The sequence below is a fragment of the Benincasa hispida genome, chromosome 2, assembly GCF_027475165.1.
Source record: "Benincasa hispida cultivar pf3 chromosome 2, pf3_genome.v1.1, whole genome shotgun sequence".
Taxonomy (NCBI): Eukaryota; Viridiplantae; Streptophyta; class Magnoliopsida; order Cucurbitales; family Cucurbitaceae; genus Benincasa; species Benincasa hispida.
This window is the reverse complement of record NC_143479.1, coordinates 32,587,965-32,614,891: the sequence shown is the minus strand read 5'-3', so window position 1 is coordinate 32,614,891 and position 26,927 is coordinate 32,587,965. Positions and strand designations below refer to the sequence as shown.

Genomic DNA, 26,927 nt, shown 5'->3' with positions numbered 1-26,927 from the left:
AATCATAATCTTTGTATTACTTGTAATTTTTGTTTTCAAGGCTTGAATTATTGTACGCCTTTTAAATTATAATTCTATAGTAGAATTTATGGATTAAATGTCATAGCCATATTGTTCGATGATGATGTGTCATGTTATACTTTTTTACCCAAAAAATGGATTTGGCAAGGGAACTTTTAAAAAACGGACAATAATTGATAAAACGGACAGATTTGGGCTTCAATGTCGGTTGAGAATCCAAAAAAAGAAAAAAAAAGGCTTTAATGTCGATTGCAACCGATAAGATTTAATCACTAAAAACCTTTAATGTCGGTTGCAACCGACATTGGAGGCTATGTTATCGATGTTATTGAAGTTCTTTAATGTCGGTTTAAAACCGACATTAAAGGAACCCGACATTAAAGGACTTTAATAACACTATCTTTAATGTCGGTTGCCAATCGACATTAAAGCCCGAATTTCTTCTAGTGTATTATTCTAAACTTTGTTTATGTAAACAGAATATGAGTTAACAACAACAACAACAACAACAACAACAAGTAATTATTATTATATAAATAGAATTATATAATATATTCATTGGGGCGGGACAGGAACCCGGGGTGGGAACGAGGTCGGGGACGAGGATGGGGAATATCCCATCCCCATCCCCGTTTAACCAACGGAAAAAAAATTATCCCATTCCCCGTCTAATCAGGGATTTTCCGTCCCGTTGAGGGCGAGGGCCCTGCGGGGTAAATGGACATCCCTAAGGACGAGCATTGAAAAATTCAAAATTTACTCCAAATTATGACGTTGAACTTTAAATTTCATTAAGTTAGACTCATACGACATTTACCAAATCGTGATAAAATTTCATTGATGAATCAATTGTAATGAGTATGAATAGCAAATGTAATTGCATTTTTTTTTATCTTGTTACTATTACTGTTTGCTCTGAAGGTCAAACAGTAATGGTATCAGTAAAAGTGTCAAAATTCATATTTTTTTCCTCTGGAACAATAATCATAACGATAACGGTAACGATACAACATAATTTCTAGATACAATTGAATTGAGCACACTCCATTTGTAAATCAGTTTACATTTTTTTATTACAGATTTGAAAGTAGGCCTCATGTGTTAGTATGTATGCTTAACACAAGTAAACACACACCAAAAGATCAACTTTTCACATTATCATTGATTTATTACCTTTTCACTTAGATAGACATGAACTAAGTTGTAATTAATTTCTACAATTTATTCGTTGTTATTCCGTGTTCGTTACTAATTAAAAAGTTGTTAGGGTTTTTGAGGTGTCACATCCCATTACTTTCATTAAATTAGACATAGTTTCTTAGGTTGTTGCGTCAAACATTTGTACCATGTCTGCGACATTTTTTCATTACCTTTTTTTTTAATATCAATTTACCCATTATTTATTTATTTATTTATTTCAAGTTAAAAACATAATACTCTTTTGATCTCATTTTCTTTTTTTTTTTTTTCAATTCTTCTTTTTAATTTCATTTTAGTTTGTCAAAGTATTTGTATAATATTAAATTTACTTTTAAGAATTTAAACTTTTGGATCAATCGATAATTATTTAAAATGATATTAGAATAGAAAGTCATGTATTCAAACTTTTTAAATGTTATTTCCTCCTAAATTAATATTCAAATTTCTAGGAAGTGTGTATTTATATTATATTAAAATTAATTTTACCTAGGAGCTTAAGCTTTTAGGTCAATCGGTCATCTAATAAAATTTTTCTTTTTACTTCATCTTTTAATATACATTCGCCTATTATTTTCATTTTATTTTTTTTTTAAAAAAATAGGTTAATATATATAATTTTAATTTTTTTATTTTTCCAGCACATATTTTTATATTATTCTTTGATATTATGGTTCATCTAGTTGTTCATTTACCGAAGGAAGCCAAACTTGTTGGACTTGTCGATTATAGTTGGATGTATCCAATTGAGAGGTATGATTATTTTTAGATTTTTAATTAATCATTAAAGTATGTTAGTTGGTCAAACCATTTCATAATATACACACACGTGTAGGAGTTTGAGAACACTGAAACAATATATAAGAAATAAAGTTTATCCTGAAGGTTCAATTGCAGAAGCCTTTATAGCGAACGAATCATTGGCATTTGTCAATGTACTTACATGGTATTGAAACAAAATTCAATAATACGGTTCGGAATGATGATACGATAGACTATAATACATCGAAAACTATTGGACATGTACCTATATTTTCACAAAAAGCACGTCCAATTGGTAGTTCACGTATGAAAAAACTATCAGGTGATGAATTACAAAAGGCTCATTGGTATGTCTTAAGCAATTGTGAATCAGTACATCCATACATGAGGTATGTACTTATGAACACTCTAAACTTCATTACCTTTTGTTTGATTGACTAATTGAAGGAAATCAAACACGAGAATTTCCATGAGCAGTGGAAGGGATCATTCCAAATTCCATTAAGATTAAACATAAAACAATTACAGTCTAAGAAGGAAACTAACAGGTCATGCATATACAGAAAATACAACATATTAAACGATGATACAAGGGATAGAGGATGCATACATTTGAAGAACCATTCTTCAAGAATCCATTGAACAGTCTACAATGCGTCCACAGACTGCAATACTTGAACGCAACGATCACCACACGAACAACACGAACAACCAACAGCTCCTCGAACCCAATCGAGTGAAACTCGATTCACGAACAGAGTAGCACACTACCACAAGTGTTACCTTGGTATTCTCGGTGTGAGAATCCATGAGTTATGGGCTCTATATGATCTTGACTTGAGGAAGAGACTGGAGGTCTACAATCGAGTAGACGATCGAGCAAGGGGGATATAAGAAGCTGGTCTATCGTATAGACGATGTGTTCGATCGTTTAGTAAACGGCAGCCTATCGCATAAACTATACTACTCAATCGTGTAGCAACGATTAGTTGATGACTATCGTATAGTCAACTCTACACGATCGTTTATCTCTATCAACGCTATCGTTTAGTGAAACTCTTTCACTTGATAGCTTGTCTCCGTGAGAACTTTCCAAATGAGGCAGTTACTAGATTTAGGAAAACAATTTTCCTTTTTATCTCACGGTTACCATAAAACTTTCAATAACCTCCAACTCAATCGGTTATTAGAGAAAAAAATTAATTATCATATAATTAATATATTATAAATAAATATGATAACCGACTTACCATATTATATTTATAACCTATAATTTTAATATTTCATCTCATGAAACATACAAACTATAGTTCTTCTTCTATTTTATGGTGTACTTAATGTAAATCATATTTACATTAATTCCTCCACTTGATGTATCTCATACATCATACCAATTATATCATATATAATTGAATTTTTCTTGTTAATTTGAACACTTTAAATCAACCCCAAAATCCGATTCTCAACTTGAACCCATTGAGCTACTAAGAGGACCTTATGAACCTATAGCTCGAAGCTCCAATGATACGTGAATAGCTGACTAAACTCTTTAGTCATGAGATTCACCATCCGTTAATTGTCGGGCACTCCATAAAGACCGACAGCTACACTTTTCTCACTACATATATATTTATGTGTCCATATTAACCAATCAATAGTGCGATAACCCTTCACAAATCGCTCGTAAGTACAGCTAGGCCAATTTACTGTTAGTTACATCTAACTCCTTCAGTACCACCGATTCCTCTAATGAACATTAAGTTATAGTCCTACTATGACTGAGTCCTCTATTCCAAAGAGAGGATGTGGCCACTATGTTCAAGACTCGAAATCAGCCTTTAAGGGTGCAATCTATCTACTTACCCCTGCTTCGAGGAAGAAGTGAATTTTGTTTGTTGTAACTAAGTTCCCAACTCCCCAATCAGACAAATCCCTAAAAAGGTAAGTTTGTTGAGTTGGCAATCTGGCCACTCTCACCCATACTAATCAAAGGACCGCCCTCATAGGCTCGTTCTCAAAACACTCAGGATTAAGGTCATGTCACCTATGGTCATGTTAGTGAAATGTAAGTCTCAATTATCAATGGCGTTATATAAAGAGACTAATCATGTCATGGTCCAGTCTTATATAAACTCTTTGTATAAGACGCCCCCGCTCGCATGTTTCCACATGAATGGTCAGGATCAGACCATCTGTAGTACGTTACAACACTTGCATATATTTACAAAGCTGGCCATATCCGTAGTGTCACCAGGATAAGGTATCTCTCCTTTATCCTTATACTACTGACAAGATTATGTCCAATCACTAGAGGCACGCCTTGCAAAGACAGAAGAACATATGGAGAGTGAACATCGAGAAAATGAAAGAAATAGAGCTGCTGTAGAAGAAGCGTTATAAAGTCTAACATCATAAAAAATACGAGAGAAAATTCAGTCAAATGAATGAATTTTTAGAAAGAATCACTAAAGTATATTCTTCTATTACTAAGGTAATTGCATTACTTCACTTATGTTCGTAGTAGTCAAATTAGTGTAGTGATTTCATCAATTGATTGTGATTGGTGATGTAGTTTTGAATATTTTGTCTGTATTGGGGGGGGGAGGGGAAGGGAACAATATTTATGTTTTGTTGTTGTGAAAAAAGTGGTTTGGGGATGGGGGAGTAAATAAATATCTACGTGGGGCGGGAGGGGGGAGAATAGAAGAACAATTGCAAAATATGTTTATAATTGTTATTATGTGATAACTATTGATCAGGTATTTCATTCTTTTCCTTGTTGTGAACAAGTGGTTGGGGGAGGGAAGAAAGAATTAATGTTTAAATATTTGTTGTTGTGAATGTGATGTGGAAGAGGGGGGAGGGGGGTGTTGTGAATGTGGGATAGGGGTGGGGGAGGTAGGGGAGAAGAGAAAAAGAATTACAAAATATGTATGATTTTTTACTTGTGGAAGATGTTATATGTTTGTTATTAGGTGCTTTGAGAGGGGGAGGGGGAGTGTTTGAGAATTTATGTTTATTGTGATATGATGAGTTTTTTTTTTTTATTGTGATAATTAGGGTTGAAATTATCTGAATTGTCATTTTCATCATCTAAACCAACTTATGACTCATAATATAAAATGGATTAATCATTTTATATAAATGGTGAGTTTGCTTAAGTTTGATATTTAACTTTTGAAATTTTTGAGAATATGTGAATTGTGTTTGAAAATAATTTGATATATAATTATGTGTGTAGGACTAAATTGGAGTTTGTTGGTGATGACTATATTAACATTTTTCTTTTCAAGATCACCAATTAGGTGATGACTATATGCCGGACTTTTTTTTCTTCTTGAGATCACTAATTGTAGACTTTTATTATTATTATTACTATTATTTTGTTGTAGTGGATATGATGGATTTTATAAACATTTTTAGTATATAGTACGATTAAGTTGCATTGCAATATTTTTTTAAAAAAATATTATAAAAATTTGTGACATAACTAAAATGTCCCAAGCACTACAAGAATTTTGGGCTTTAATGTCGGTTGAAAAAAGTGAAATCAGATGAATTAAACACAACTTCTACATGAATTATGAGTAAATGAATGAAGTTGAAGGAACTTGTGATTTAGCCATTTGTCGAACTAGATTGTAAAAAAAAAAAAAAATCAACATTGAAGACTCAACGATTACACTTTTGAAATCATATACACAAATAAGAATGCACCAACAAAATGTGCCTTTTAATTTGCTTTTAAATGTTGCAATGTCGACTATGTAATTAATATTGGTGAAAATTTATCAATAATTCTACATACGAGACTATGATTTTATATCGTATTATAATAAAGAGAAGAGGACCTTATAGTCTCAGATCAAAACACAAACAAAATATAACCACAAAACTATAAGTGAAAGATAAAAAATTACAATCTAAGCTCGCCTATAAAATAGGAAACATACTTATAACATTTTTGTTTCTAAAAACATGCCCATTACCTTCTAATATGATTTCACAGCCATCTTTTAAAAAAGGAAAAAAAAAACTTGTTATTGTATTTAAAATTTAGATTTCAAAAGCATTCTAAAAAGTAAAAAGAAAAAAGGAAAGGAAAGAAAAACTAAAGTCAATTAAAAAAATAAAAAAATAAAATTAGAAGGAAAACAAAAGAACTGGTTTATCCAAGCAAGAAACCAAACATCCCCACAAATTTTGGGCCTTTTGGGCCGAAATGTATAGCCCGTAAGAAAATTCCTTGATTTTGGGCTTTAGATTATTCGCATCATTGACTATTTTGCCATTTCTTTTAATAGTTTAAAAGGGTAGTTTGAAGGGATTTAAATATTATTTTGGTTTTTGTACTTTTAGTGCTCATTTATTTTATTCCATTTGCTTTCAACCTTGATTCGTTTTGATTATTTCAAAATATTCATTTTGGTCTTTGTATTTTTAAAAAGTGACCATTTTGGTCCATTCATTTCCATTTTTAGTTTATTTTTAAGGGGTGAAAATGGTTACTTTTTAGAAGTTCAAGGATAAAAAAGAACAAAATTTGAAAGCACAAAGACCAAAGTGAACATTTTAAAAGTACATGGACCAAAATGAAACAAAGTTGAAAGTATAGAAACCAAAATGAACATTTTAAAATTACAAGGATTAAGATGAACAAAAGTAAAAATATAAGGACCAAAATAGTATTTAAACTCTTGAAGTTCTAACCTTTTGATCATAGATACATGACTGAACTATCTCAATTATGTTTGAGAACTTCATTTATTCAAGGTGGTCCCTAAAACAATAATAAGAATAACCCTGAATAATGAATTGATAATCAATCTCAAGAATGTTAAATAAATTTGGCTTGGAAAGTTTGATTAAAGATAAGAAAGAAAGGAGAACTTATTTATCTTCAAGATTTGGAAGTCTCCCCAATCTAATTGATCAAACTAGGTTGAAAGTTTTAGGCATTCTAAACACAAGAATACAAAAAAAAAAAACATAAAAGCTTGAGAAACTAAACTCTATAATAAAATCATTCTAATTTCAATTCTACTTCAAATGTGAAAAATACAAAACAATTTAAACTAAATGAAATGTCACTATGAAAGAACACAACCTTTCACCTATATAATCGAGGTCCAACAAAAAACTCTTCAACTCTATACATGGACGTTTATAAATGTAAATACATGAAATTAAGTCGGTACATAAGGCATTAAGGATGTGGATGAATTTGGATTTTCATTTTCACAGCATCTCTTAGGTGGCCTTAAACTTAAAAGATTACAACTCTTCGACATAATTTAAAAACTTACTTTGGATGTAAACATTTAATGCTTCAACAAGACTTTTAGCTCTAGCTCTTGTCATTGTCATTTATTTCCTTATCATAGGTTGAGAATTCAAATCTTCAACATCTTGGTTGAAGAAAAAATCATGGATTAAATTTTGAATTTTTGAAAGTACATTGTCTAAATTATTAGATATTAAAATTTAGTGGTTAAAATGTTACTAAAATTAATGTACAAGTATCTTTAAGAAAAATTGTGATGTATAGTAACAACAAAAATTTTTCTAATGAAAAATACAACTATTGAAGTATTTGCAAAAATGACTAATTGGATATTTGTAGTTGAGATGAAGAAATTTCTTTTCATTTATATCCCTAGTATATCTATGTATTTACTTAACAATATCAACCAAAAGTTGACAGTTTTTTTTTTAAATTAAAAAAGAGAAAAAAATCGATTATTATTACCTTGCCCTAACTTTTTTTTCTGATTTTTTTATAAAAACATTAGTGTAACGACCCGACCTTTCACTCTGACAAGAGTCGTTACTTTTATATGCATATTTACATTTAAAACATTCTGACCAATAAAGTAAAATATTTATTGAAACAAAGATAATTATTTCAAATGAATTCATTAAATCTGTAAAATAAACAAGTAGATAAAAAACCCTTTTGCTTAGGACCTCTAAACACAACTAAGAAAAATAAAGAAAATAACATCAAATTATTAAAAAAAATTGTCTAACGACAAGTTTAAAACATTCAAACAACTGGAAAACATACACTCAGCGGAAGCGGTTTTTATGTTTCATATGGCTTGGTTACGGATCCCTTTCGTCACTCGTCAGTTTGTTCCGGTCCTTACTTGAAAAACATAAAATAAGAAAGGCTTAGTATAAAAATACTCAGTAAGTAACTCCACTACCAGAATCAGGTCATTTATATCCTATAAATGCAAATATGTAGGTATATCTTGTGTATCTGTTTTTTTTTTTTTTTAAAATAATTTTTAGACAAAACCCTATATTTTCCAAGGGGAAAGGATCTGGAAAATTGAGGTAAAAAAGATGAAAAAGGAAAACCCTATGATTGGGGGTTTTTGCTTTTTTGTTCCACATTCAAATTACCTATTTCTGAATTCAAGCCAAGCCAAACAAAGCCTCATCTCATTTTTCTTTATTTTATTTCACATCCTCTACTGATTTTGTTGAAACATAGTTTATTATTATTGTAATTATCCTCTTTTTAAAATTATTATTTATTTATTTTCTCCCCCTTCTATTTTTTCCTTTTTTTTCACCCCTAACGCCATCCAATAAAACACCTCAGGCGGTTACATGAGAGAGAATATTGAGTGGAGTTGGAGTCAGTGATTCGAGTGGGTTCCTCCAACTCCATGTGCCCCCAACTATTTATTAATTTACGTTTTTGTTTCCTTTTGCATATTTTATTATTAGAAAAAAAAATATTTATTTTACTTTTGTTCCTAAATTTTAAAATTTATATTTCTAACCTTAATTTTTTTTTAAATACTAATTTTCATCTTTATTATTAATATATGTTAATAAATTTAAAATAATTAAACGATTTATAATTAATTAATAGACATTAACTTCAATGATCGAAAGTGAGCGTCTAATAAAAATCAATGTTAAAAATATAAAATCAGATACCAAATTGAAACAAGATTCAAATCCCAAAGATAAAATTATAACATTCGAAACTAAAATCAAAATTTAAAGAGTAATATTTTGAAGCTAAGAACCAAATAGAAATTAGATCCAAAATTCGGGGACGAGAAGTATTTACCATATTTTTGTTGTTAGCCACCTCGATTTCAATTCCGTCTCTTCAATCTCCTAAAACATTCTTATTGCTCTCAAATGCATACGAGAACCCATAAAATTTGTCGTGGCTTATACCGGTGTTCAAAAAATTCTAACATTCAAATAATCCAAATCAACTCAATCTAATTTGGGTTTTAAACTTATTTGTTAAAATAAATGAAAACTCTATAGATTAGGTTGGTTATAGTTCAATTAGAATAATTAATCTTAACTAACCAAACTTAATATTAATTTTAAAAATTATATATATATATATATCTTAATGTTATTTAATTTATAGTTTTTTTGTTTATTTATTTTCAGCAACTCTTTAAAAAAAATACTTTTTTAAGATGGAAATAAAATTTGATAATAAAAATTGAAATTGAATTGCTAGATTTAATTCAGTGGGTCAGAAAAATTAAATAGACTTTTTACCTATTAATATCTATTTCTTTTTAAAACAAAAAATTTAATAAATTTTTCGAGTAACTTGAACCAACCCAAATGTTTCATAGTTGAATTGGATTGGACTCATGAGTTAAAAGAAACTTACAATTTGAACAATGAAGTTGGATCTTTAAAAAGGTAATTGCATTGAGTAACACCATTAGGACTAATTATTGGATGATAAATATAAATACCCTAACCTTAATTTAGGAAGCAGAGAAACAATTAAAAATAATAATAATAATTATTATTATAATAATAATATTAATAAATAAATAAAAATAAAAATAAAAGAAAATTAGAAAAAACGAAGGTGGAGAGAGCGAGACTCTAATTGAATGATAAATAAATAAATAAATAAGTAAATAAGAGAAAATTGGAGAAAGCGAGAATGGAGAGAACGAGATTCCTGGAGAGAGCGAGATTAAAGAGAAAATTGGAGAAAGCGAGAGTGAGAGCGAGATTCCTGGAGAGAGCGAGATTGAAGGAAAATTGGAGAGAGCGAGAATTGTAGCGAGATTTGCAGCGAGAAAGTGCGAGAGAGCGAGAGCCACACCAGCGAGAAACCTAGAGAGAGCGAGAGTCTGAGAAGAGAGCTGCACGATCGAAGAGAGAATTGGAGAGCGAGAAACCCCAGCGAGCGATGCTAGCGAGATTGAGGCTGGCGAGAGTAGAGAGAGTGAGATCCCTCGAGAAAGCGAGATTGAAGGAAAATCGGAGAAAGCGAGAATTGTAGCGAGAAAGCTGGAGAGAGCGAGACGGAAGAGAAAATTTGAGAGCGAGAGTGGAGAGAGCGGAATTCCCAGCCAGAAAGCTAGAGAGAGCGAGATTTGGACGGAGCGAGATTTGGACAAAGCGATAGTGGACAGAGCGAATTCCTAGCGAGAAAATTAGAGAGAGCGAGATTCTAAGAGCAGAGTGAGTGAGATTTGGATAGAAGCGTGAATTATGCGTTGAATTTGGCCACGATCTTATAGATTATCATGGAAAAACCCTAAAATTGAATACAAACAAAGAATAATGACGTAAGGGCAAACGTTAGCCAAGATTAGGTGTCTTATTGAGAGGAATCCTTCAACCCTAAATAATTTTAAAGAAGCCACCTGTACGATGATTTGTCACACTGAGAAGAGCTGAAAACTACTATAAATAGGACCCTTTGCCGAAGATTTAACCCATTCTCAAACAAATCTCAATAACAAAGAATCGTGTGAAAGAGTAAGTGTGAGTGAGGAAGTTCTGTGAGGCTAAAAGAGAAAAGCTCGGGTAAGGTGCTGTCCAAATTTCCTTCTAGTTTAAGAAGGGAAAGCTCTACTGATCAAATCATAAAGAATAATAAGGAATAATTAGATCATAGTTAAGGTAAGTAGTTTATCTCACCCTCTCTTTAAATGTTCTATGGTAGTGTACCTTTATTATGTTGCATGGTTATGTTAATTTTTATATTGCATTTCATGTTTAGAACACGTTTCTCTACAAGGGACCCTATGCATTATGTTTGTTCACGATTACGTTAAAATCAAGTTTTAATTAGGTGTAAGTTATGCTTCCAGTTTAATCTTACGTTTATGTTAATGGTTGCTGTTGGATGCGACTCTGGACCAAATTGAACTATGGATTGTGTGTCATTCTTTAATTTTATTTTATATGATATATCATTTATTACTTTTTTTTTAAACACTAACGTCATTTTTAGGTGAATGCTTTTATATATTGTCTTATATGATTTATTTTTTCTTTTGTATGTTTGATTTGATTTTATGATTGCCTTCTCTCTCTTTGTTGTCTCTCTTTCATTGACATTTATGTGGTGTTGTTTTAGTTTATTTTGTTTGTTGTATGTTAGTTTTGTACAAAATATTTAATGTATTTCTTGTTGACTACTTTGGATAACACTTCTTGGATGGTAAGAATAAGGTTAATTTATTTTTCTATTATCAGAGCTGAATTCTATTATAGATTGTATTTTGTGTGTCATTTATTTTAGGGTTAAAAGATAAATCTACTGAAAATATTTATAAGTAATGGCAAAATATCACAGTCTATTTGCGCTAGATGACGATAGACCACTATCTGAAAAATAGTGGTCTATCACGATCTAGCGCAGATAGACAGTGAAATTTTGTTATATTCGTAAATACTTTGGTTCATTTTTGTATATTTGAAAACAAAATTTATTTTATTTATTTTTTAAAATAAAATGTAGAATTATGCTGACAATATTTACAAATAATAGCAAAATATCACCGTCTATCTGTGATAGATCGCGATAGACTACTATCTGACAGATAGTAGTTTATCTCGATTTATCGTTGTCTATCGCAGATAGATAGTTAAAATTTGTTATATTTATAAATATTTTGGTTCATTTTCATATATTTGAAAACGTCATTTATTTTATTTATGTTTTAAATCAAATGTAGATTTTCTTTATAATTTGGGGTGAAAAAGTTATACCTTATTTTTCTCTCTCTATTTTGGGACGGTTTTAGTTCCAACGTATTTGGTACATTAGATTTTGAAGATTGCTTATCTTATATGTTTTCTTTTTTCTTCGGTGTTTTGATTTTATTTGACAGATTGTAGATTGTTTTTCTGTCTTCAATTCTAGTTTTGAAGATTGTAGTCAGTAGGGCCAGAGTCGCATCCAACATCAACCATTATCATAAACGTAATATTGGACTAGAGGGGTGCAACCATACATACCCTCCTAGTCCCTAGCATAAACATAACGTAAGATTAGGCCTGGAGGGGTGCAACCATACATGCCCTGCCAGCCCTGGAAGCATAAATTTCTCCGCCATCATAGGAAGATGAGGACTTAAGCGAAAACTAACCCATCTGATGATTAGCGGGTCATGCAGTTAGTAGGGCCAAAGTCGCATCTGACATCAACCATTAACATAAACGTAAGATTAGATTGGAAGCATAACTTACACCTAATTAAAACTTGATTTTAACGTAATCGTGAACAAACATAATGCATGGGGTCCCTTGTAGAGAAACGTGTTCTAAACATGTAATGCAATATAACAATTAACATAACCATGCAACATAATAAAGGTACACTACCATAGAACATTTAAAGAGAGGGTGAGATAAACTACTTACCTTGACTGTGATCTAATTATTCCTTATTATTCTTTATGATTTGATCAGTAGAGCTTTCCTTTTTTAAATCAAAAGAGGAAATTTGGGCAGAAATTTGGGCAGCACCTTACCCGAACTTTTCTCTTTTAACCTCAAAGAACTTCCTCACTCACACTTACTTTTTCACACGATTCTTTGTTACTGAGATTTGTTTCAGAATGGGTTAAATCTTCGGCAAAGGGTCCTATTTATAGTAGTTTTCAGCTCTTCTCAGTGTGACAAATCATCCTACAGGTTGCTTCTTTAGAATTACTTAGGGTTTAAGGATTCCTCTCAATAAGACACATAATCTTGGCTAACATTTGCCCTTACGTCATCATTCTTTGTTTGTATTCAATTTTAGGGTTTTTCTATGTATAATCTATAAGATCGTGGCCGGATTCAATGCATAATCCACGCTTCTGTCCAAATCTCGTTCTCTTTGTTCTCAGAATCTCGCTCTCTCCAGCTTTCTTGCTGGTTTGGCTCTCGCGACTCTCGCTCTCACTCTTGTTGGTCTCACTCCTGCTCCTGCTCCCGCTATCGCTCTCGCTCTCGCTCTCACTCTTGCTCCCGCTCTCTCCTACTATCTCGCTGAGAATCTCGCTCTCTCTACTCTCACTCTCTCCAATGTTCTCTCCAAAATCGCTAGTTTTCACGCGTGGTTGCCTTCACTGCTTGTGGACTTCACTTCCTCTTTTTAACTCTTTCAAATTTTAAGAGTATATGGGAAATTAATTCACCTCCATTTCTTCCAATGAGAAGTATCCAAACAAAAATTATCTACTGCCCGTTGTCTCCTGAATTAGCTAGCGTCCAACTTCCAATTAATCCTCCCTGATTCTGCTCTTTATTCATTATTTTTGGATAATGAATAATTTTCCTATTTTTCTCCTTCTAAATTTCCACCCCTTTAAATAAAATTTCGTCTTGCTTAATATTTAACATTTAATTTCCTGTATGCGTATAGATCTGGGTTGTTACATATCTTATAGATGTAGTTAAAACATATTTATATGGATCTCTTAATAATGATATTTATATGAGAATCCCAGAAGGATTTAAGGTATCTGAAACATATACATTAAATTCTCAGGAATGGTATTCAATAAAGTTACAAAGATCACTATATGGATTGAAACAATCAGGATAGATGTTGTACAATCGCCCAAGTGGATATTTATTAAAAGAATGATATAAAAATAATCCAATACGTCCGTGTGTTTTTATAAAGAGATCACAATCAGGATTTGCTATTATAACTGTATATGTTGATGACTTAAATATAATTAGAACTCATGAAGAGCTTTCAAAAGCAATAGAATATCTTAAAACTGAAATTGAGATGAAAGATCTTGGAAAAACAAAATTTTGCCTTAGTTTGCAATTGAGCATTTAGCAGATGGAATATTTATTCATCAGTCAACTCATACAGGAAAATTTTTGAAAAGATTATATGGACAAAGCACATCCATTAAATATTCCAATGGAAGTCTGTTTATTGAATATAAAGAAAGATATATTTCGACCTCGAGAAGATAATGAAGAACTTCTTGCCTGAAGTGCCATATCTTAATGCAATTGGTGCACTTATGTGTCTTGCTAATAATACAAGACCAGATATTGCATTTTCAGTAAATTTATTAGCTAGATATAGTTCTTCTCCTACAAAAAGACATTGGAACAAAATTAAGCATATACTCTATTATCTCCAAGGAACAATATATAAGGGTTTATTTTATTTAAATAAATCAAATTTTGATCTAGTTGGTTATACAGATTCTGAATATTTATCTGATCCACATAAAGCTAGATCTCATACAGATTATCTGTTCACATGTGGAAGAGCTTCTACAACATGGCGATCGATGAAACAGACTATAACTGTCATTTTCTCAAATCATGCTGAAATTATTGCAATTCATGAGGTTAGTCGAGAATGTGTATGACTAAGGTCAATGGCTCAACACATTCGTGAAACATGTGGCTTGTCTTCTAATAAAAACCTTCAAATAATATTATACGAAGACAATACAACTTGCATAACCCAAATCAAAGGAGGATATATTAAAAGAGATAGAACAAAACGTATTTCACCGAAGCTTTTTAACAAAACATATTTCACGAAGCTTTTCTACACTCATGATCTTGAAGAAAATGACGATATCACTGTACAACAAATTTGTTGGAAGGATAACTTGGCAGACTTATTTACAAAGACATTACCAATCACAACTTTTGAAAAATTGGTGCACAACATTGGAATGTGGCGACTCAGAGATCTTAAATGGTGTTTTCATGAGGGGGAGCAAATTTATTCTTTTGAAAGTATAAATTATATGAAATATATATTCTTTTTCTATCACTAGGATTTTTTTCCCTATGGTTTTTTCCTAGTAAGGTTTTAATCAGGCATATTTCATATATATAATGGGCATCTAAGGAGGAGTATTATAATTATTATATAAAAATAATAGATGCCCATTAGTGTCATGCTTAGTGTCCAATTGCCAAGTGTCATTTTCTCATTATCACATGTGTTGGCTATGTGTCGTTCAACTACCTATGCATAGTGTCCAAGTGTGTTACTTCCTACTTGCCAAAATTCCCTATAAATAAGTTCATTTGTGGATTTTGTAGAGATATATACATTGGTGAGAATCCCACTTCAATTTACATATTATCCAATTTTATAATTTTAGTTATTTTATGATTTTAATTGTTTTATTTTATTTATTTATTATTATATAAATATATTATTATATTATATTATATTTTCTCTATATCCGTGTTCCCATTGTGCTCCTTAATTTCACAACACTTTCTAGTTTTTTATATTTAAAGATTTCATTCCTTAATCATTTGAACTTTAGGTTTTTGTTCTTAAAAACTAAGGTTATAAACATTATAACTACTCATATGATTTTTGCATTGATATCTACTTTTTTTTAATGTTTCCCAAATTTAAGCTAAAACTCGAAACTAAAAAAAAAAAGTTAAAAAAAAATTGTAATGTTTTTTAAAGGCCAAACACTTTGTATGTGTTTCGAGAAAAGTGTAAAATGGTGAAGAAATAGAGATAATTTTTAAGAACATAAAATGAAAAAACAATATCTTGTCATCATCAAACAAGATTTAAATGTTATCAAACCGAGCCTAATCATTTTATTTTTAGTTTTATTTTTAGTTTTAAAAATTTGTGCTTGTTTCTTCCTATTTTCATAAAATGATTTTCATTTTTCTTAAAGTAATTTTTAATTCTTAACCAAAATCTAAAAACAATCATAAATTTTTAAAAACTAGTTTAGTTTTCAAAACTTGGCTTAATTTTTAAAAATATTGGAAGAAAGTGGACAACATAACAAAAAAATTGGAGATCGTGAAAGGATGGTGTAGAAGCTTAATAATTTTAAAAACTTACATATTAAACTGAAGCTTCTCCTATTCCTCTAGAATCATTTATCAACCCCTCAATTTTTGAAATATCAAAGTTCCGATTTTATGAAAATAGCAATGAAAATATCGATCTTCAAATTTTGTTAAAATGGAGGACAACGAAAGTTTTTCTACCGGAGTTCTTAGGCCATCGAAATCTTGAAAGTTACTGATTAAGTAGTTTATATATATATACAATTTAAAAAAATTGAGGCGATGATGGAGCAGGGATCCCTTCCCTGTAGAGATGTCCATGGGGCAGGGTGAGGACGGAAAAGACTTCATGATAAGCAAATAATTGACAATGATAAGAGCTGAAGCATTTAATGTCTACTTCCAAACGAAGGTTCCTACCCATGGTGAAGAATTACAACATTTCACCATTGGAAGCAAATAAGTGGTAATCATAAGGAGTTGGCCAATATAGGAAATATTGAAGTTCTACAAGATGAAAGGTGAAACTCAACAATCTCAAACCAGCTCAACTGAAGCTCGTGGTGAAAATTATTGTAAGAACTTTCCAAGTCAACCTAATCACGAGGCAATCATTATGCCACAAGGACTAATGGAGCCAATGTTGAATGACTTCAAGAGAGATTAAATGCTTGCTTCCAAGCTAAATTTCCATCCTATCATGAAGAGTTGCAACCCTTGAAGCTCCAAGAGTCATTTGAAAAGTCATAATGAATCTGAAAATTCATATTCATTTTAATGTCCTATGTATCTACTTAATTAATGTATTTGCATTTATTAAATGTTCATGTATTTAGTTGATAGATGAAATATTGCATCATTTCATAGTGTCTTTTCATTTAATATATATAGTGTTGTATTTTTTACATTTGGAATATAGAAGAAGATTTCGAAATATAGAATCTTAGGTTTTAAAACCTTGAAAGCTCTTAAACTTTGTTTCTTGTGTGTTCTTGTGATAGAATGCATGAATATTTGGAGCATTCAAGTGGAAGTTGATCTGTCTTGCTTATGGACTACTTTGAAGATCAAGGGTTGATGGGAGTTTCTAACTTTGTCCGATCCTCGGTTCCTTAGATCATCTAATGTAACACCCGGATCCTTACACCTTATGATCCGACCGCTACGACATGAATACTTAGACTTTTCTATCATGAGATGAGTTTTGGTTGAAATTTCAAAGAACATATCTAAATTTTATTAATTAGATAGAAAAAAAAAACTATATAGAAATTTATTTATCAAAACACCAGGATCCATAAAACATTAGCGTGGTGGTACAAAATGCATGTGTCTATAATAGTGAGTTTGATGGTTGGCCATTTGAGCGACGTCCAACTCTGCCCTCTACGCTGTGTTCTTATCTACAAAGTCTGTAAAAATATAGGATGAGTACATAATATACCCAGTAAGTAGTTCTCACGTAGGGTAGTGACCAACTGCACAATCACAAGCAACATGTCATGAAAATATATGATTGGGACCGAAAACGTATAATAACATGTGGTGGTCGGTTATGCTTCCAACATAAATCTCTCCGCCCTGATAGGAAGATGAAGACCTAAGCGAAACTAACCCATCTGATGATTAGCAGGCCATGCAGTCAGTAGGGCCAGAGTCGCATCCAACATCAACCATTAGCATAAACGTTATGCTTCCAACATAAATCTTTCCGCCCTGATAGGAAGATGAGGACTTAAGCGGAAACTAACCCATCTGATGATTAGCGGGTCATGCAGTCAGTAGGGCCAGAGTCGCATCCAACATCAACCATTAGCATAACCATAAGATTAGACTGGAAGCATAACTTACACCTAATTAAAACTTGGTTTTAACGTAATCGTGAACAAACATAATGCATGGGGTCCCTTGTAGAGAAACGTGTTCTAAACATGTAATGCAATATAACAATTAACATAACCATGCAATATAATAAAGGTACACTACCATAGAACATTTAAAGAGAGGGTGAGATAAACTACTTACCTTGACTGTGATCTAATTATTCCTTATTATTCTTTATGATTTTATCAGCAGAGTTTTCCCTTTTTAAATCAAAAGAAGAAATTTGGGCAGCACTTTACCCGAGCTTTTCTCTTTTAATCTTCACAGAACTTCCTCACTCACACTTACTTTTTCACACGATTCTATGTTACTGAGATTTGTTTGAGAATGGGTTAAATCTTCGGCAAAGGGTCCTATTTATAGTAGTTTTCAGCTCTTCTCAGTGTGACAAATCATCGTACAGGTGGCTTCTTTAAAATTACTTATGGTTTATGGATTCCTCTCAATAAGACACCTACTTTTGGCTAACGTTTGCCCTTACATCATCATTCTTTGTTTGTATTCAATTTTAGGGTTTTTCCATGTATAATCTATAAGATCGTGGCCAAATTCAACGCATAATTCGCGCTTCTGTCCAAATCTCGCTCACTCTGCTCTTAAAATCTCGCTCTCTCCCGTTTTCTCGCTAGGAATTTACTCTGTCCAGCTTTCTTGCTGGAAATCCGCTCTCTCCACTCTCGCTCTCAAATTTTCTCTTCCGTCTCGCTCTCTCCAGCTCTCTCCAGCTTTCTCGCTCTCGCTCCCGCTCCCTCGCTCGCTCCCGCCCGCGCTCTCGCTCCCGCTCTCCGCTCCCGCTCTCGCTCTCTCCCGCTCTCGCTCTCTCCCGCTCTCGCTCGCTCCCGCTCCCGCTCCCGCTCTTTCCTACTGTCTCACTAAGAATAGCTCTCTTTACTCTCGCTCTTTCCAACTTCCTTGCTACAATTCTCGCTCTATCCAATTTTCCTCCAATCTCGCTCTCTCCAGGGATCTCGCTCTCTCTACTCTCGCCAGCCTCAATCTCGCTAGCATCGCTCGCTGGGTTTCAAGCTCTCCGATTCTTTCTTCGATCGCGCAGCTCTCTTCTCAGAATCTCGTTTTCTCCCGTTTTCTCGCTGGTGTGGCTCTCGCTCTCTCCCACTTTCTCACTCCCGCTGGATAATGAATAAATTTCCAATTTCTAATTTATTTATTTATTATTATTATTATTATTATTATTTATGAAAGCTTAGAGATCAAATTGAACAAACTAAAAAATTTAAAGACTAAAATAAATATTTTGACTGTACATAGACCAAAATATTGTAAACTTGAAAAGTGACGAGGCTATTGTAAGGGAAATTTTTCATATTATTATTGATTTGAAAAGAAGTTTTGAAAACGGAACTGAAAAAAGAACAAGCTTTTGACCAAAGTCAATAATAATTAAAATTACTTGACCACCCGTTTTATTGGATCAAATTATTATTATTACATCACCACAGCACTACAGAAGAGTGCAACGGATATATGGCCGGCTTTATAAAAGGCAGAGAAGTTCCTCTTCTTCCTTCTTCGATTAAAGCAGGTAGCCGCCGACTCTTCTTCTTCTTCTTCTCCTCTTCTTCCTTCTTCAATTAAAGCAGGTAACCGACTCTTCTTCTTCTTCTTCTTCCCCTGGTTAATTTTCTTTTTTCTTGTGATTTAGGGTTTTTTCATATCATCATCTAATGTTGAACTAATTCTCTAATTAGGTATGCTTTCTCTTCTGTCCCTTTCCCTTTTTCAGAGATGAAATTTTCCTCTGTTTGGGGATTAGAAATTATCGAGAATGTGAAATAGTAGGGGTTTTAAATTACGAACCCTAGTGTTTTCCCTTTCGGTCTTTTCTGAAATTAAATTTCCCCTATGCGTTCTGTTTCTAAGCTTTACACACCAGGATGATTTTCGCCTGAATGAAATAGTAGGGGTTTTTGTTCTGTGTTTGACTGAATGACAGATAACCGAGAAGAAACCCGGCCCCTACACCTCCCTCCTACAACCCGGCCCCTCCTCTTCCCTGGTTGTTTCCTTTTCCTCCTCCTCACTCCACCCTGCTACCACCGCCAGAGCCAATTCTTCCATTGCCTCCTCCTACACCTCCATCGTCGTCCAGCAAGATCTCAGGTAAGAGATTGGGTATGGTATCTGTGATTTTGGGATTGTTGACTGCTCTTCTGTGATTCTGTAGCAACTGCTTGGGTCTATGTAGGTAGTGGTGGGTGGGTGGGGTTATGTTGAAGTTTCTTCCCACATTACAAACCATGTTGTAGGGATCTTAGTGTGTAACATGGGCCATATGCAGAGTGGAGCAGACATGCGATGAGTTTAAGCCAATAATTAAAAAACAGTTTAATAACCTTGGAAGAGATGTTTAGAAGTTGAAGAAGCCAAATCCCCCACATGACCATCGAGGTAGGCGGAAAAGTTTTCCACATCGTGTCATGATGTAAGGTTTGTGTCATAATACACAAATAACTTATAAATTCTTCAGTCATAACCGAGCACACAAAGCATGATGTAAGGTTGTTCATTTGTACCTTTAGTTTTCTCCTTTTCTTTCTTTTTGATGGTTGGTTGAGTCTTTGGTTTTGAATATTAAGAATGTATGTAAAAGAATTAACAACTTGAGCCTTTTCAATTTAGTATTTACTGCTAGTTTAACATGGAATAATGTAGAAAATGTCATGTAAAGGATCAAACCAAATCAAATAGATAGGAAAAGTTGATGTTGTTGCTAACCTGGACAATTGATTCACTTTTGCTGATTTTGGATCTAAGGTTTAATGGGCAAAACAGATAGTAAGATGAAGCTTTTTGCATGATGATTGGGCTTCCTACTTCCATTCTACACTTTCTGACTTTGTTTTACCTGGAAAATACTTCTCATTGAGATATAAAGATAGAGGGAGGTACCTAAGTTAATACGGCGAAAAGAATGCTATTAATTTGTTCGCTTTGAGACATTCTTTTAGTTTTATTTTATTTTGTACTCATGGTTAATTTTATTGCACACTCTCTCTTTATTGTCTCTCTTTTATGGACATTTATATGATGTTGTTTTAGTATATTTTATTCGTTGTAGGTACATTACTTTTCTAATGTTGTGTTGTTTGTTCAAATTTTATGTATTTTTTCTCTTTTCTATTTCATCGACTTTATGTCTCTTTTAATTTATTACTCTTTAGTTTTACTTTTTGTATATTATTTTTATAAATAATATTAATTTGTTAGTTTTGTAGGGAATGTTTAATGCATTTCTTGGTTGACTACTTTGGATAACACTTTTCGTATGGTAAGAGAAGGGTAGTAATAGGTAACCAAGTTTTCTTCTTCTTCTTCGTTAGTGTTAATTAATCGCTTTAATGCCCTTCTTCTTCTTTGTTAATCTTCTGGTTCGTTTTATTCTTTCTTGTGGTTTAGGGTTTTTTCTATTGGCCTTTACATCTTCATGATCATCATCTAGAAGCTAGCAATTTGTGTGAGAAATGGTTAGTTACTAATTTTATTCCTCAATTACTTTTTAATTATGGACTAATTAGTTTTCTAATGTTGAACTAATTCTCTAATTAGGCATACTTTGTGGAAGCCAAATTGCAGAACAAATTAAGGAACCTCATATATATCTAATCTAGGTCTGTATGAAGTGTGCCTAATTATGTGCATTAAATTACTAAACCTTGTTTATTATGATTCTAATTACTTTTAGGGTTTTCCAATTTCAGATTAAATATTATTGGCCTTTTTGGACCAAGGTGGGATTCATACACAAACAAACCCCAATTCTCAACTTCTGCCACATCAGGTTTTTTTCTATTTCATTCTAATATATTCTGGAATTTGCTCAAGTTTTGCAAGTTTTGTAAAAACTCTTAGTCAAAATATTTTCTAAGGTTTTGGAAGAAGTTGTTTCTTTAAAAGTTTCAAAATTTTCCAACCAAAACATTTTCTCAAACATTTTTCTTCCTTTTATTTCAAAAAGTCCCCTTCAAATTATCTTTTCAAACTTTTTTCTCAAACCTTTTTCTTTTTAACTTCCCGTGTTAAAAAATTCAGCTAAAAATTAGAGAAATTATTCTTCTCTTTATTTTGGTCTCTATGTGTTAGGTCTAGTTTCTATTAACAAAATCAAGTGTGAATGTTTCAAAATGTTTCCAAAGGTATAATAATCATATCTATTTTCACTTCAATTTTTTCTTTCAAGATGCCTAATTTAAAATATTAGTCCCTTCTGTTATTTCTCATTTTAAAGATAACATTCCTAAAGATGAATACTTTACCATTTCTGACAAGTCTCTTCAAATTTGTTTTCAAAATATTTTGTTTCAAGATCACTTTCAATTTTTTTTGTTTCGAGTGATTTTCAAAATGACGAGAGTGATTTTGAAAATGACGAAAGTGATTTTGACAATTTTAGTCACTCCCTTCTCTCTCTTAATCATCTCAGGTATGGATCAATTTGCTAGTTTTGCACATAAATATTTAACACATTTCTTGTTCACTACTTTTCTTTTAGGAAAAAAAAAAAAAGCTGTAGATAACTTCCTCAACGTATGTGATTGATATTTGATCCCTCTTATTAGTTGGTACAATATTCTAAGGAACTAATGGATTGTGTGTCATTCTTTAATTTCACTTTATATGATATATCGGTTTGTTACTTTTTTTTTTTTATATACACTAACGTCATTTTTAGGTGAATGCTTTTATATATTGTCTTACATGTTTTATTTTTTTTCTTTCGTACGTTTGATTTGATTTTATTAGCCTTCTGTCTTTGTTGTCTCTCTTTCATCGATATTTATGTGAAGTTGTTTTAGTTTATTTTGCTTTCTGTATGTTAGTTTTGTACAAAATATTTAATGCATTTCTTGTTGTTGACTACTTTGGATAACACTTCTTGGATGATAAGAGATGGGTTGATTTATTTTTCTATTATCAGAGCTGAATTCTATTATTGATTGTATTTTGTGTGTCATTTATTTTAGGGTTAAATGACAAATCTGCTGATAATATTTATAAGTAATAGCAAAATATCACAGTCTATATGCGCAAGATCACGATAGATCACTATCTGACAAATACTGGTCTATCACGATCTAACATAGATAGACAGTGAATTTTCCTATATTCGTAAATACTTCCGTTTGTTTTTGTATATTTGAGAACAAAATTTATTTTATTTATTTTTTTAAAATCAAATGTAGAATTATCCTGAAAAATATTAACAAATAATAGCAAAATATCACCGTCTATCTGTGATGGATTGCGATAGACTATTATTTGACAGATATTAGTTTATCGCGATCTATCGTAGATAGACAGTGAAATTTTGTTCTATTTGTAAATATTTTGTTTCATTTTTCTATATTTGAAAACGCCATTTATTTTATTTATGTTTTAAATCAAAACTAGATTTTCTTTATAATTTGGGGTGAAAAAGTTATACCTTCTTTTGCTCTATCTATTTTGTGACGGTTATAGTTCCATCGTATTTGGTACATTAGATTTTGACGAATGCTTGTCCTATATGTTTTCTTTTTTCTTCGATGTTTTGATTTTATTTGACAGATTGTAGATTGTTTTTCTGTCTTTAGTTCTAGTTTTGTTTTTTTGTGGTTTTTATTTTCCTTTTTTTTTTTATTTGGTTATATTTTAGAATTCATCTTTCTTTTTAATTAATGGTTCAATTATTTCTTCATCCTCTGTTGTCTAATTTAATTTGATTTTTACTTATTTTTTATTTTATAGGATTTATTTTGGTAAATTGTTTTTGTACTTTTGCACCATGGGTTTTTGTTTTCTTAGATTTTTTTTTTCTTTTCAATGAAATGTTCAATTCTTTCTTCAGACTTTATTTTGATACATTGTTCTTCTTCTATTTGCACTATGGGTTCTAATTTTGTGACCCTTTCTCTATTAAATTCCACAAAAGTGTAAAAAATGATTATACTTATTTGGTCCTATTTTATTTAATTTTGCACCAAATGTTGAATTATTTTCACGGTGGTTGGTTTAATTTGTTCTTTGTGAGACATTCTTTTAGTTTTATTTTATTTTGTACCCATTGTTAATTTTATTGCGCTCTCTCTCTTTATTGTCCCTCTTTTTTCGACATTTATGTGATGTTGTTTTAGTTTATTTTGTTCGTTGTAGGTACATTACTTTTCTAATGTTGTGTTGTTTGTTCAAGTTTTATGTATTTTTTTCTCTTTTCTATTTCATCGACTTTATGTCTCTTTTAATTTATTACTCTTTAGTTTTACTTTTTGTATATTATTTTTATAAACAATATTAATTTGTTAGTTTTGTAGGGAATATTTAGTGCATTTGTTGGTTGACTACTTTGGATAACACTTTTTGTATGGTAAGAGAAGGGTAGTAATAGGTAACCAAGTTTTCTTCTTCTTCGTTAGTGTTAATTAATCGCTTTAATTGCCTTCTTCTTCTTTGTTAATCTTCTGGTTAGTTTTATTCTTTCTTGTGGTTTAGGGTTTTTTCTATTGGCCTTTACATCTACATGATCATCATCTAGAAGCTAGCAATTTGAGTGAGAAATGGTTAGTTATTAATTTTATTCCTCAATTATTTTTTAATTATGGACTAATTAGTTTTCTAATGTTGAACTAATTCTCTACTTAGGCATACTTTGTGGAAGCCAAATTGCGGAACAAATTAAGGAACATCACATAGATATCCAGGTTTGTATGAAGTGTGCCTAATTATGTGCACGAAATTACTAAACCTTGTTTATTATGATTCTAATTACTTTTAGGATTTTCCAATTTCAAATTAAATATTATTGGCCTTTTTGGACCAAGGTGGGATTCATACACAAACAAACCCCAATTCTCAACTTCTACCACATCAGGGTTTTTTTCTACTTCATTCTAATATATTCTGGAATTTGCTCAAGTTTTGCAAGTTTTGTAAAAACTCTTAGTCAAAATATTTTCTCAAGTATTGGAAGAAGTTGTTTCTTTAAAAGTTTCAAAATTTTCCTACCAAAACATTTTCTCAAACGTTTTTCTTCCTTTTATTTCAAAAAGTCGCCTTCAAATTATCTTTTCAAACTTTTTTCTCAAACCTTTTTCTTTTTAACTTCCCCTGTTAAAAAATTCAGCTAAAAATTATAGGAAAAATATTCTTTTGGTCTCTATGTGTTGGGTCTAGTTTCTATTTAGTCCCCATGTTTCAAAATGTTCCACATTTCGTCATAAAGTTTTGGGTTTGGTTTCAATTTAGTCTCTATGTTTCTAAATATAACAATTTTACCCTTGACATTTGAGTTTGTTTCAATTTGGTTTCTATATTTCAAGATTTTTACTTTTAACCCCGATCTTTTACTAAATACTCAATTTTGTTATCCATAAATGTCTTTGTATAACATAAATTTAAAATTATTAATATAATTATAATCAATTAAGCTTCACTATTTTTCACCATATTTAAAATTTCACTCCATAGTTATTTCAAATTAATTAAGTGATAGTGACCAATGATTGGGAGTGAGTATTTAATGAAATATTGAAATTGAACGTGTAAAAGCTTGAGAGCTAGGGACCAAATTGAAATAAAGTTCAAACCTTAAGGGTAAAATTGTAACATTTTGACACGGGATTAAATTGAAACTAAATTCAAAATTTAAGAATTAAATGTGTAACATCGTTTAAACTTGAGAGTCGAATAGAAATTAGATTCATAGGGACCAAAAAGATATTTTTCCCAAAATTTTAAAAAAAGTTATTTTCACTTCAATTTTTTCTTTCAAGATGCCAAATTTAAAATATTATTCCTCTTCGTTTATTTCTCATTTTAAAGAAAATATTCCTAAACTATTTTCAAAATATTTTCTGACAAGTCTCTTCAAATTTGTTTTCAAAATATTTTGTTTCAAGATCACTTTCAATTTTTTTTTTTTTCGAGGGATTTTCAAAATGACGAGAGTGATTTTGAAAATGACGAAAGTGATTTGGAAAATTTTAATCACTCCCTACTCTCTCTTAATCATCTCAGGTATGGATCAGTTTGCTAGTTTTGCACATAAAAATTTAACACATTTCTTGTTCACTACTTTTCTTTTAGGGAAAAAAAAAAAAAAAAAGCTGTAGATAACTTCCTCAACGTATGTTATGATATTTGATCCTATTATTATTTGGTACATGTTATATTCTAATGAACTATGGATTGTGTGTCATTCTTTAATTTCACTTTATATGATATATCGGTTTGTTAATTTTTTTTTTTTATACACTAACGTCATTTTTAGGTGAATGCTTTTATATATTGTCTTACATGTTTTATTTTTTTTCTTTTGTACGTTTGATTTGATTTTATTAGCCTTCTCTCTTTGTTGTCTCTCTTTCATCGACATTTATGTGATGTTGTTTTAGTTTATTTTGTTTTTTGTATGTTAGTTTTGTACAAAATATTTAATGCATTTCTTGTTGACTACTTTGGATAACACTTCTTGGATGGTAAGAGAAGGGTTGATTTATTTTTCTATTATCAGAGCTGAATTCTATTATTGATTGTATTTTGTGTGTCATTTATTTTAGGGTTAAATGACAAATCTGCTGATAATATTTATAAGTAATAGCAAAATATCACAGTCTATATGCGCTAGATCACGATAGACCACTATCTGACAAATACTGGTCTATCACGATCTAACATAGATAGACAGTGAAATTTTGCTATATTCGTAAATACTTCCGTTTGTTTTTGTATATTTGAGAACAAAATTTATTTTATTTATTTTTTTAAAATCAAATGTAGAATTATCCTGAAAAATATTAACAAATAATAGCAAAATATCACCGTCTATCTGTGATGGATCGCGATAGACTATTATCTGACAGATATTAGTTTATCGCAATCTATCGTAGATAGACAGTGAAATTTTGTTATATTTGTAAATATTTTGTTTCATTTTTCTATATTTGAAAACGCCATTTATTTTATTTATGTTTTAAATCAAAACTAGATTTTCTTTATAATTTGGGGTGAAA

At 31.2% G+C, this 26,927-nt stretch overlaps 1 long non-coding RNA gene across 1 annotated transcript; it reads left to right on the top strand.

Annotated features, from left to right (window-relative positions):
• Positions 1 to 19,468: 19,468 nt before the first annotated feature.
• Positions 19,469 to 20,368, top strand: LOC150037833 (uncharacterized). Its single transcript, XR_016527498.1, has 3 exons — positions 19,469 to 19,523; positions 19,586 to 19,631; positions 19,877 to 20,368. It is a non-coding gene; the product is annotated as an uncharacterized LOC150037833 (long non-coding RNA).
• Positions 20,369 to 26,927: the final 6,559 nt, after the last annotated feature.